The sequence below is a fragment of the Dromaius novaehollandiae genome, chromosome 1, assembly GCF_036370855.1.
Source record: "Dromaius novaehollandiae isolate bDroNov1 chromosome 1, bDroNov1.hap1, whole genome shotgun sequence".
Taxonomy (NCBI): Eukaryota; Metazoa; Chordata; class Aves; order Casuariiformes; family Dromaiidae; genus Dromaius; species Dromaius novaehollandiae.
Window position 1 is genome coordinate 145705863 of NC_088098.1, and position 8392 is coordinate 145714254.

The 8392-nt window shown below is 55.7% G+C and overlaps 2 long non-coding RNA genes across 2 annotated transcripts; both read left to right on the top strand.

Moving 5' to 3' along the window:
* The first annotated feature begins 1993 nt into the window (after positions 1-1993).
* LOC135329797 (uncharacterized) lies at positions 1994-2971 on the top strand. Its single transcript, XR_010391495.1, has 4 exons — positions 1994-2162; positions 2255-2293; positions 2485-2544; positions 2909-2971. It is a non-coding gene; the product is annotated as an uncharacterized LOC135329797 (long non-coding RNA).
* A 381-nt stretch (positions 2972-3352) lies between these two features.
* LOC135329802 (uncharacterized) lies at positions 3353-5493 on the top strand. Its single transcript, XR_010391510.1, has 4 exons — positions 3353-3555; positions 4463-4534; positions 4946-5093; positions 5276-5493. It is a non-coding gene; the product is annotated as an uncharacterized LOC135329802 (long non-coding RNA).
* The last annotated feature ends 2899 nt before the right edge of the window (positions 5494-8392 follow it).

Here is an 8392-nt window from a genome sequence, read left to right on the forward strand (position 1 = left end):
TAAAACATTTTGATGTAATGTTTCTTTAGGGCTTTAGCAGTTCCAGGATGTCCTGGGTTAAAGAATGCTGCTTCTCCGAAAACAGAGAGTGCGCTTCTCCTAATCTGCCTCCTTTAAAGAGCAGGAACCTTCTTCCTGAGCTTCCAGGGTTGTCTTGTAAGAGGAGCACTCGGGGCAAGGCCCAGGACCAGGAGAGCTCTGCTTGCTTTGGGTGCTGCGCAAAGCCCAAGGAGGCCTGAAATGTTGGTCCCAAAGCAAAGGGGGCAGAGGGAGTGGTGCCAGCAAGAATGGAGGACTCTGAATCCCAGCTGGACGGGGGCTGAGAGATGGGGCACAGGCTTGGCACTGGAGCCCCCCCACTTGTCAGCAGCTGCCCCTGGGCCAGCTCCAGAAGGGCAGAGCTGCAGCTGGCGCTGGCGCTGGAGCAGAGCGGCTGCAGCGGGGGCGGGAAGGAGAGCAGCGAGCGAGGCCGGATCCGGCAGGCGCTGGCGCGGAGCTGCCGAGCAGCGAGGCGAGCGCAGGGCCGCGAGCGTGTGGGCAGAGAGCCGGGCTGCCCCCGAGGGGCTCCTCGAGGGCGGCAGCAGCACCCCCGGCCGCCAGCATGCCCGGACTGCCCGCACAGGGCGGCGCCGGCGCCGGCGCGCGGAGGGAGCGCGGGCCGCGGCGGGGGTGCGCGGCCCCCTGCGCCCCCGCGGAGGCGCGCGGAGGGCGCCCCTGAGCTCACAGAGGGGCCGCGCGCTGCGCTGCGCTGCGCTGCGCAGTGTTGCGTTGTGCTGCGTTGTGCTGCGTTGTGCTGCGTTGTGCTGCGGGGCAGTGCGGTGTTTTGCGCTGCGCTGCGTTGGGCTGCGGGGCGGTGCAGTGCGTTGTGCCGCGCCGCGTTCCGCAGACGCCGCTCCGCGCGCGTTGCTCGAGGGCGCCGGCGGCGGGCGGCTGCTGGCGGCGGGCAGCATGGTGCGAGCGCGGGGGGCGTCCGGCCCCGGGTGCCGCCTGCTGCTGCTGCTCGGCCTCCTGGCGGCCCTGCGTGCCCGGGACAGCCGGGCTGCTCCGCGGGCAGCGCCGGGCCCAGGTAGGGCGGGCGGGCGGGCGGGCGGCGACGGAGGCAGCCTGGGGGCCGCGGGGCCGGCTGGCGAGCGGCCGGGGCGACCGGAAGCGCTGTCGGGCTGCGGGGCGGCGGGGGCCGGGGGCCGGGAGCCGGGAGCGGCTCGGCGAGGCTTGTGGGGCCGCGGGGAGGGGGGTGCGCTGGGGGCGCCGGGGTCTGGGGGCGAGAGCTGTGCCTGGAGCAGCGCCTGGCGCTGGGTGACGGGAGCTGTTGTCCCCGCGGGTGGTTCCAGCGGTGGCTGCTGGTGATGCTGGTGCTTGGCCGGATGCAGGACTGAAGGCTTGGGAAGATGCTGGAGGTGAGTCCTCGGGGGACCTGACCTTCCCTTCCCTGGCAAGACCAGAAGCATGCCTTTCCTGCCGCCGCTTTGGCCTTTCGGTGGCCGGGGAGCTCTTGTGCCCGCGCAGGGTAAACGATCTTTCGTGTCATCTGGTGCTGAGAGTTGCCCCTTTGCAGAGTGCTGTCCGTTAGAGAGCTCCCTGCAAGAAGGTGCCGAGGGCCTGTGTGTTTGTCCTGGGGGTGCTTGGGGCCTGTGGTATAGCGCCTGGATGCAGGATTGGGAGAGCTGCCAGATCCCAGCCAACAGGTCCCCCCCGGCTCCTCTGCACTTGTGAGGCTCTCGACCCACATGTGTGACCTGGGGAAGGCTTCCGAGATCTGCACTGGGAGCTTTGGCGCGCAAAGCACTTGCCGAGTCCCCTGAGCCTGTGCTGCTTCCAGTGCCTGCTGCAAAGCCAGGGGACATGATGGGGTTGAGCCTACAGCTTGTGTGAAGTCCAGGGCACCCTTTCCCCCAGCAGCTCCATGCCCGCTGAGATTTATGCCCCTATGGTGGCACTGCAGGCACCTGCTAAGTGCTCGCCAGATGCACCTGAGTGGAAGTGTGGTGTAATTTTATGTTCCCTGTCGTTCACCACCATTCGAATCAGAAGAAGAGTGTGGAAATATGTACCGAGAACTGCTATGTGAACCCACGTGTGTTTGGTTACAGATGAGGCTGTGGTTGAAGGTTATCCCGGTTCTCGCCTGGATCCCGTTGTTGAGGCTCGGGGTCTTCCCAGGCGTATGTAGTCACCTTTTCCTTACCTGCAAGAATAAGAACGTCCTTTGTAGTATGTAGTTCATGTGCAACTGTACATGGTGCTTCCTCTTCAGGTGGTCCAAGAGTTGTTGAGCCTCGCAGGGATGCCAGGGGTAAGTTGTGAGCATTCCTTTACTTTGAGAGCTGCCAGGTGCCAGGCAAAAGGTGACACCTGTCACCTTTGAGACTCTCGACCTGCAAATATGTCCCACGTCATTGCCTGGCCCCCCTTCCGTTCAGTGCAACTGCTGTGTGGAGAAGGAAACCTTGTCACCAATGCGTTCGGTTTGTGCTCTGCCTATAGGCGATGGTTACCGAACTTTTCGGCAGTATCCAGTTCTCGTGCCTCGGGAGGATCCCTGGGGTAAGTAGTCAAGCTTTATTCACTTGACAGAATAAGCTTTTACCTTTGAAAATGTTCTTCATATGGCACAGACCTGAGTAAGTCCTTGGCTGCTGCTCAGACACTCCCAAGAGTAGAATGGGACTTGGGAGGCTGTCAGCTATCTGCCGCGGTGTGCTTTTCCTTGGGAAGGCTTTGTGCTGCTTGCAGTGCCTACTGCAAAGGCCACAGGCTTGTTGGGGTGGAGTTACAGCTTGCGTGAACTCCAGGGCATCCTTTCCCCCAGCAGCTCTGTGCAGGCTTCAGTTTGTACCCGTACAAATCTGCAGAAGTATATGGCAACATATATATAACGGGAACTGTTCCCATGTGTGTTTGGTTGAAGCTGTGGCCGTAGCGGATGGAGATCCCTCTTCTGCTCTGGAGCCTGGACTGGTGACTCCGGGACATCCTGGAGGTGAGCAGTCAGCAGATATTCAGCTGAAAAAATAAGCATTTCTTTTCTCGCTTTGTTGTGCCCTCCGGATGATGCCAAGGTCTGCAACAGCCGTGCCCTGCTGGCAGGCCAGAGAAAGAGTTAGGGGTAGCGCTGGTTGAGTCTTGCACTGGCCAGTGGGCTTCTGTGCATGAGGAATGTAAACAACCCTTGTTGTCCTCCGGTGCTAAAGGTTCCCAGTTTGTAGAGTTCTGGCTTCCTTGGTGTACGTTAGAGACCTCCCCAGAAGAAAGCACCAAGGGGCTGCGTGTTTGTCCTGGGGGTGCTTGCGGGGTGTTGGATAGTGCATTGACGGAGGATTTGGAGAGGCGCCAGGTCCCAGGCAGCAAGTGTCCCTGGCCCTCCTGCAGCTGGGAGACTCTCAACCTGCGTGCGTGTCCCCATTCCCCTTCCCGTCACTGCAGTTCACTTCTGCAGAAGAGTGTGGCAACCTGTAATGAAAACTTGTCTGTGTTTGCTTACAGGTGTTCCTGTAGGCAGTGGCCTCCCAGCTTCTCATCTGGATGCCATTGTTGTGCCTCAGGGGCATGCCAGGGGTAAGTGGTCAGGATTGATTCCCTTCCAGGAATGAGCAGGATTTTTCACTATTTGATTTGTGGGCCATGTAGCTTACGTCCTTGGCCGACGCTGCTAGATGCAAAAGAGCCAAGAGGGATTTGGGAGGGCTTCAGCGATGTGTCCCAGGGTGCTTGGTGTGGCCAAGTGGTGTTTGCTAGCTGCTTCGACCTTGTGCTTCTTCCAGTGCCTGCAGCAAAGGCAGCAGGCTTCTTGGGATTGAGTTTAGAGCTTGTGTGAAGTCCAGGATGTCCTTTCCCCGAGCAGCTCCCTGCAAGCTTCCCTTGGTATCCAGATGGTGCCTGTGCAGGCACCCGGTGAGCATTTGCAAAATGCCCAGGAGTGGAAGGGCGAGACAAGTGTCTTGGTGTAATTAGAGGTCCCACGCTCGTTCGCTGCCGTTCCAATCTGAAGAAGCCTACGGAAGGTACTAGGGCATCAGAAGTGTTCTAAAACAAGGCGAGAGCGGCTTTCTGAAGATGACTTTTGTCTCTGGTGTGTGGAGATGATATGCACATCTCTGACATGCTAATTAAACAAACCTTTGTGGGTCCTGTGAGATAGCCTCACTTCCCACACCACGCAGCTCCCAGGGATTTCGGAGCTTTGCCATGTGGGGACTGAGGCGGTTTTGACCCCACTGAGCACATGTTAACAAACACGACTCCTAATCCACTCGATCTCCTGCCGTGTCCGCATCTCAGAACTTGCAGGGAATCCCTCGAGGCCCTAAGCACAAAAGGTGCACCGAGTGGGATCCCTGCTGTGAAAGGAGGCTCAAAGCGATGCCCTGATTCAGGGGTCGGGCAGGAGGGAAGCTTGTCCATCCTTCTGCATGCTGTGTGCCCGAGCAGTGCTGAGGCTTTCCCTCTCTCTGATTCTTCATAGAGCTTCCAAGCGTGTCACAGCCTGGAGAAGCCCCCCACGGCAGGAAATACTCCTTTTTTCCAGTGCACCGAGGTACTGAGCAGTCTTACGGGGATGCCTAAGTGAGAGATGAGTCCTGGAAACGTGGAGCATGCGAGTTGTGTTTGGAAGAGCAGAGGGCAGAGGAAGGGGAGGTGGCGCCTGTGTGGGAGAAAAGGCAAAGGGAGAGAGCCAGGTTCAGGTGTCTCCTTGGCCCCCTCTGCCTGCTGGCCTGGGGAGCGCCGCCAGCACAGTTTGGGGTAGCGCTGGTTCAGACTTTCACCGGCCAGTGGGCTCTTGCCCATGAGAAGTGTCGATGAACTTTCTTGTCCGCCAGTGCCAAGAGGCCAGGATCAGTGACAGTAACAACACGGGATGTAAAATTGCCTGGGAATCCCAACCACACACTGAGATTATCAGTCCTGCAGAACCCAGGGATGTATGGGATTGTCTCCTTTCCTCCAGGTCTTGGTGGTGGCAAAGATGCCGAGGCTGCAGCTCCTAAAGGCCGACAAAAGCAGCGTTTGGTCCTGAGCGTTGCAGTCTCAGGTTCCGCACTGTTTGTCGTAGTGCTGACATGTATAGTCGCTTTCTGGCTGAGGAAGAGAAAACAGTGAGTTGTTCTTTTCCAACGTTCTTTCTATTTTCTGTGTTTTAGCAACAAAGCATGTGTAGGGATAGTGTTGTGGAGTGCCTGGTGAGCTGTTGAGAGGACTCTGTTGAGACGTCTGCTGTAAGCTTTCTTACGCGGACTCAGTGAGTGCTCTTTCCTGAAAGCCATTCTCGTTGTTGCAGAGAAGCGGTACCAGCTAATCCTGCCGCTACCTCCAGCAGACAAGAGCCCAGTATGGAGGAAGGCAGAGCACAGCCAGGAAGCGAAAGAAAAAAGGATGAGTTTACTCTAGAAAATGAAAATCTGAACAACAACTCCAGTCGACTTCCGGGGCCTATCCCAAACAGAATAAAATACATATTCATAATCCAAAGAGAATAAAAAACCTGTTGGGCTAAAATGGTGCGAGTCCTTGGCTGTTGTGGTCCTTTGTGTCTGGGTGTAATGGACAGCGCTTACAGCAGAGTTGGATGAGGGAGAGGAGCTGTCAGGGAGTTGCCCTGCATCAAGGGCTGCCCTCGGTCGCCTCATCACTGTAGTTTCCCAGCTTGGGCTGTCCTTAAGGTTTCATTCATCCGAAAGGGGGAGTGCAGATGAGCCTTGGAGTGCAAGTGAACTCCCTGGGAGTGCTCCGCTGAATCCTGGTGGATTTGGTGACCGAGAGGGGAAGGAGGTGCTGTGAAGGATGGCCATGCAGCTCTGAGCAATGAGTTAGAGGAGTGCTAAAGTGAGACCAGAGGCTGCTGGGGGTTAGTGCAATGGTCCTCTGTGCGCAGGAGCTGAACGTCTCCAAGTAGAGAAAAGGGAGAGGGGGCTGGTTGGGAAAGGGAGCAAAATGGACTGAGATAGGAAGAACAGTACTGGCCTTAAAAATGTCACAAAAGGTAATCAAAAGACCCACAGAAATGGCATTGCTCTGCTCCCAAACACTCAAGCCATGAATAATAGAGGTAAGGCAGAAAAGGGAATGCAGTCCTATTTGGAGGAAAGCCCAGGATCCTCTGTGCTGTCTTTCGAGGGGGCCCAGGTGGACTCTTACATTTCCAGAGGAACACAGGCAAACAGTTGCCATCTCTGAAAACATTTGTCACCCCTATTGCCAGCTTGCAGGAGAGGGCGAGGAGTAAAGGCCCTTGTAGGATCCAATAGGAAGGCCATGGCAGGAAGGTGCAGCCCCAGCACCTGCAGTGTCCCTGGGGAAGCTCACAGAGCCCTGAGAAACCTGGTGAGGGAAGGGCATAGGAGAGGAAAGGCAAGCAGTGAGATTTGCGCATGTTTCTTAGGGGGCCCAGCAACCCTTTGCCTCTGGGATCGGAAGAACCAGCTCCTCCCTCTTCCCTGCATGTTCATCAAGTGCTGCAGGATTTGCCCTGCGCGCTGCACTAAGGGACAGGCATTCAAGCGGCAGTTTCATTTTCCTCTCGACCTTTGTCCAATACCATTCTCTTCTCCTCAGGGGCAAGCAAAGTATTTAAAAGCACCTGTAAATCCTGCCAGTCTGGATTATGATTCGCAATTATCATTTTTAGGGATCGATACATCTTTTCTGGATTTTCTCGGTATGACCCGGCAGTCTCCCCTCACAAGGCTCAGCCAGTTAAGGAATAGGAACACCACTCCCGAGAGCAGCACTTCTCACAGGAAGATGTTCAGGCACTGGGTCTCAAAGCACAACCCGCCCAAACTAAGGAAATCCTTCCCGCGCTGGCTGTGAGCTGGCAGGCAGAGGTGGTTGCGGTGGCTCCTCAGCACAACGAGAGGCAAGGGGAGGAAGGAGCTCAGGGTTATGACACTGCAGGAGCCGTCCAGAAACACAGAAGCCAAAGCCTAATTCTGCCACAGGCTCCTGGAGAGGTGAGGGAAACTCCCACCTCCTCAGCAGCTGGCTGAGAAATGCCCCCGATGCCACCACTTCTAAAGCAGAGGCTTTAACACAGGAACTCCCAGCGCGAGGCCACCGAGAGAGTGTGGCCAGAAGAAGGGCTACTTGCAACGCCTCGCACATCCCAATGCCCGTGCTTTTCAGACTTCAGAGCTGCACTATCGCCCTGCCATAAACCGAAGAGCAAAAGCAAGCCTCAAGCTATAATGGGCAGAGCTGTGCAGGATGTGGGCTCCTCCAGCACACCCAGCTCAGCCTTTTAAGGAGAGCTCCCATGGCTCCCCAGATGGGTGCTGCAGGGCAACGGCCCCTGCACCACCACCCACAACCTCCCAGGCCAGCCCCACAATGCACACTTCCGTTAAGCTGAGAACTCAGTAAATTGATGTTCCTTTGGAAAAACCTGGATCTAGTTCTATTTGTAGACAGCTCATCCTGCTACCTGCATGGACAAGGACGAACTGGGTATGCTGTAGTCAGCCAGGAATGAGTAATAGAGGCCAAACTGCTTCCCACACGAAAGAATGCGCAAGGAGCAGAACTAGTAGAACTGACTCTCGATATGCCTTTTGAAAAGAACGAGGATTTTTTTAAATGTCATCAGGAAAGAAAACAGCTAGTGGAGAAGAAATATGTAATTGGCTGGAAGCAGTCCAAAGGCCCAAAGAAATTGCTGTAATACACTGCCCAGCCCATCCTAAAGACACTACAGAAATCAGTAAAGGAAATGCTTTAGCTGACGCCACTGCGAAGGCTGCAGCCCAACAACCTCTGAGAGGACGTATGGTGGCAGTTCCAATGATGAACCAAAGTGAATGGCCAAATGTAATATACCCCAGAACCATGTATGAAAAGGTCTGCTCCGTGGAAGAGAAGAAACAATAGGAATAGTGGGAAGCAGAGCAAAATGATGATGGAATATGGACAATTGGAGGAAAACCAATTCTACCAAAAAAAAGAAAAGAAAAAAAGTAATTCCTACAGCTAGGTGGTTTCACAAGAAAGCTCACGGGGGAGCAGAGGCGGTAGCTAAGCAAGTACAGAAGGTCCTGGCCAGTGCAGGAATTTACGTGGCTGCGAAAAGAAGAAGCAATAGCTGCCCAGCCTGCCAAAAGTTCTCAAGCAACAAACCAAGCTCAGAGTTAGGGGGACGACCGTGGGCCTGCTTCCCTTTTCAAAGGCTACCAATAGATTACGCAGATATGCCTTCCACCGATGGGTACAAACACTTGTTAGTGATGGTAGATCAGTTATCAGGCTGGGTAGAAGCTTTCCCAACAAGAAAGGCCGACGCAGGGGGAGGAGTAAAAGCCTTACTGAAAGAAATCATACGCAGGTATGGGGTTCCAGAAGCCATTGATTCAGACAGGGGCGCTCATTCTACGGCAGACATAGTCAATCAGTTATATAAATTCCT